General features: G+C 45.3%; 1 long non-coding RNA gene across 1 annotated transcript; it reads right to left on the reverse strand.

Moving 5' to 3' along the window:
- Positions 1-2,948: 2,948 nt before the first annotated feature.
- Positions 2,949-3,556, reverse strand: LOC115167732 (uncharacterized). Its single transcript, XR_003870542.1, has 2 exons — positions 3,480-3,556; positions 2,949-3,172 (listed from the first exon to the last, which is right to left on the reverse strand). It is a non-coding gene; the product is annotated as an uncharacterized LOC115167732 (long non-coding RNA).
- Positions 3,557-4,412: the final 856 nt, after the last annotated feature.

A 4,412-nucleotide genomic window follows, 5' to 3' on the forward strand; every position in this document is an offset into this window, starting at 1 on the left:
AGAAAGAAAGGGACATGCCATTCATCTGTCCATCATCTGTTCATCCAGCGGAGGAGAGGAGACAATGGCGGTGACAGGGGGTGACAGAGGTTGTCTCCCAAATGGCACCCTATTTCCTACGTAGTGCACTACGATTGACCAGAGCTTTATGGGTCCTGGTCAAAAATAGTGCACTATATAAGGAATAGGGTGTAATTTGGGACACATCCAGAGAGACAGCTGGTCGTCCCACTAGTCCCACATGTGATTCGCCCGCCGCTCCGGGCCGTGACACCTCACTAAAGGAGTGCTTGACTAATCAAAACAACAAGCCAGACGCCCTCCCTGCACCGCGCTGGGAGAGAGGGGGGACGACGTGCCAGCAAGACGTGGCACGTCAGACAATACCTTCTCCGTCACCACCCCCCTCTCCTCCTATCGCTCCTCTACCCCTTACCCACCAATGTAGGGCACTGGGGGTTGTCAGCTAAACCAAGTAACCTTTCCTGCTTTTCATTTCTTTCTCCCCACATTTGAATATGAAAAGCCTTCTTTTCTTACGCAGTCAAAGGACCATCACTTTAATGACATTTGGCAGTCATTTGATTTATTAGGTTTTTAGAAGGAAGAGAAATCCACTAAATATTTCATATGCCATGCTAATCCTTGTAATATTGCCGGCTGAAGCCATGTACCTGCATGGCAGTGGAGTGGGGCGCATGGATTTCTACCTCAGTCAGATGACTCTACTGAATAATACAACAGCCTTATTGAAATATTTAGACTTTGATTCCCATTAAAAGAATCTTTAAAACATGAGATTTACGTACATGTACAGTTTCCAGAAGAAAGGAATAGGGAGATAGTGTAGACAGCAATCACAACACACTCACACATGGAGCCTAGCGCCTGTCTGAGTACCTGTGTTTTCCTCTGCGCTCCTCTCTAAAGTGGGTGTGGGTAGAAAACATTGGGGATTCTTTAAAACAAAGGGCATGCTAGCTACCCAGGCAGAACGAATGCCTCACAAGGAGTAGCTAGTTTGCATGATTGCATGTGTTGTGTTTTTATGCGATGTGGAGGCAAAAGTACAAGCGATGAAAGACACACATGTATAAACCATTGTGGCACAAGTGGCTTAAGAAATCAAAAGAAATGGGAATCTAGTTTCAGCAGTTTTCAGCTCAACACTGACATTTACGGCCATGTTTGGCATACAACAGCTAGACACCCTTCTAACATCATTTTTCCTTTTTCCTTCAAAAGTCTGTACTGTCAATACCTGTATTATTGTACTGTTGTCACAGTATCCAACGAAGGTGGCGCCCCTCCTCGGTCGGGCGGCGCTCGGCGGTCGTCGTCGCCGGTCTATTAGCTGCCACCGATCTATGTTTCTGTGTCTTTTGGTTTTGTCTGTCTGTCCCGCACCTGTTTCGTGTCTGTCATTAGTGGGGGGTTATTTAGTGTGAATTTTCAGTTTGGGTTCTCGTGCGGGATTGTTTATTGTCCACTCAGGACAGTTGTGTGTGTGGCCTGTTTCGCTGGCCTGTGTAAGATTTATTGCCGGGCTGCGCCCCGTGCGCTTTTCCTCGTGTTTTATTTTGGGAATGTGTTTCCCTGGCGGACTTTATTAAGCGCCCTGTGCCTTTCGGCTATTGTGTTTTGTTTACCGTGGCATTAAAACACTGTTGCTCCGGCCCTCTGTCTCCTGCGCCTGATTCCGCATCTCCACTGGTCCTAGAATTCCGTGACAACTGTAAAAAAAAATGTTTACATGTTCTCATGTTCCTTGACTGCATCCATACTACTCACAAACTGGAAATCTAGAATTATAACGCTTGTTATTGATGAGAGACAGTACTCTGTACTCAGGCCTATGGCCACTCTACAGGGCCTACAGAAGGCCTATGTTCAGGCTCTGTGGGCGTGTAAGCCTGTGTGTGCCACATGTTGTCTAGCTGCTTGCGCTCTCAGGGCAAAGCTGAGGTAAATGTGTTTCTTCCCACAAGCCTCTTGGCAGCCATCTTGCCTTCTCTTTCATATTCATACTTGACCCCACTGTGACATCATCCCTCTGGGCAGAGAGGCATCGTTGAGAGATAAGATGAAAGCATCCAGCCTGGGCCACCATGACAGCACACATAACAAAACCATCTTTGAACTCTCTCTGCCTCCCTTTGTTTGGTACAGCTAAAGGGCAGGGGTGGTCCGAGCTGAGAGCTGCTGCTCATCGTAATGTGGGTATCACACGTGGCCACAGTCTGAGTAATGCTGCCTCTACAAGTGGACTATGTCAAGAACCACAACTATCCAAAGACTGAAACAACAACAGCAACAGTAAAACAGTTAACCCAATCCAGCCAGTGTGCGCAGTCCCAGACAATGCAGCACCATAGTCTTTATGCAATACACCAATACACTATAAACATGATACAGTAAACACCAGAGGCATCGGTAAACCTGTGATAGAGTGTCTTGACTGTACAGTTCTCTACAGTTTTCTCTTTACTCTGAGAAAAGTGGACATACTGTATCAGTGGCACTTGTCATATCAGTGTGTATGATCACAAACGTTTGCACTCAGAGTCAGGATCAAAAAGATAATGTACAGTGTGTGTTTAGGGATGCATTGGCTCTAAAATAGTGTCTGTCCCTCTCTCTTCTCGGGATCCTATCGCTGAGTAACTCATCCCTTGAAGCTGTGTGTAGGAAACGGCAGAAACCCAGCAGAGAGTCTACACTCTAAAAAGAAAAGGTTCCTGGAGTATCCTTTAGGGGTTCTTCAAATTGAAACTGTGGGGAACCCCTATAAGTTCTTCAAATAGCCCTTTAAACGGGTTCTTCAAAGAACCTCTTTTAATGGATCCTCGAATAACCTTTTGAAGAACATTTTGGGGTTCATTTTTTATCCCCCCTCCCATATTATGATTAATAATAATATGCATAACAATAACAACAATAACACAATATTTTAGTTCTCAGTGTTTATTATGATTTAAATGTCAAAGCAGAATAAAACATTCCAAATATGAGGCAAACTCTCAGTAGACCCCAAGTCCAATGGGTACATCCTCTGGCGTGTTGATGTTAATGTGTTGATATCCTTCGTATCCATAGCCAGAAGGATTTTGCAGTGCATGGTGATCAAACAGGTTTCCAGTTATATTTATCAGAGGTGTAGGGAGGGTGAAATCTGTGAATACAATAATATATATTATACAGTTGATTAACAAAACGTGCACATGACAGTATTCATACTTTGGATTTTGTTCCGATTTTGTTCAGATACCTACAGACACAAAAGGGAGCAGTTCAGTCATCTGCACCCAATACAGCTAGCCTTCAACATATTCTTATAGCATACAATACATAGTCTTACCTCTTTGTTGATTGATATCCATTGAATTGTGTCAATTTTCTGTTTTAGAAAGATTTGCACAAATATGAAAAGATAGATGGTATCATCATAAAATGTAGATCATACAAGGGAGAAACCTTACCTTAAATTGAGGAGATCTTTACATTTTCCAGTTACAGTAAGTGCCTGCTCCTGCTGTCCTTTCAAATTCAAATCCAAATGTTTCAGTTGGGCAGTTAGGTTCCTACAAGAACCCCCGCCAACTAAGGAGGTTCCTCGATGAACTCCACCTACTATGGGGTTCTTGGAAGAACCTTTTGGGGGGTTAATTTTCAGTGCCAAGAACTCTAAGGTACTTCGAAGAACTTTGAGAATCTTAGAAGAACCCTTGTTGAAACCCTAATTTTTAGAGTGTAGGCAAGAGGGCCCTATCAGCAGAGAGAGACAGAGAGAGACAGAGAGAGAGAGAGAGAGAGAGAGAGAGTTGTAGTGCAGGCAGTCCTAGTTGGAGGAAGCTGATCAGAGCTGCTGGGAGTCTAATTGGACATAACAGGTGTCAGTTGAGCGGGGTGGGTGGGGAGGAGGGGCCTCCTTGAAGGCGCAGGCAGGTAATTTGCACACAGTGATATTCACGCTTGACAACTGGAGGCAAACAAATGAGCCTGGGGAAGGAAGGGAGACAGGATGGGAGGCAGCCACCAGACACCAACCGCCAGCCACGCTCAGTACCACTCTCTGTCTGTGTTTCAAATGACACCCTATTCCCTACATAGTACACTACTTTTGACCCAGGGCACATAGGGCTCTGATCAAAAGTAGTGCACTATATAGGGAGAAGAGTGCAATTTGGGATGTAGCCTCTGCCTGCCCCACTTGATTTGCCAGCAGGGTTCAGTGAGCAGCCAGCCCAGGTAGCAGCAGCACCACAATTAGGCCTGTACACCCTGGCTCGGCTGCACCCGCTCCCCAAATTGTGAAGAGGAGAGGAAGTGACACCCATAAGGCTGCACATTACTGTAATCCAATGTAAATGAAGGGCTATGCAGAACCAGGGAACCAGAGATCCCACCTGAGA

This window comes from Salmo trutta, chromosome 29, assembly GCF_901001165.1.
Source record: "Salmo trutta chromosome 29, fSalTru1.1, whole genome shotgun sequence".
In the NCBI taxonomy this organism is placed as follows: Eukaryota; Metazoa; Chordata; class Actinopteri; order Salmoniformes; family Salmonidae; genus Salmo; species Salmo trutta.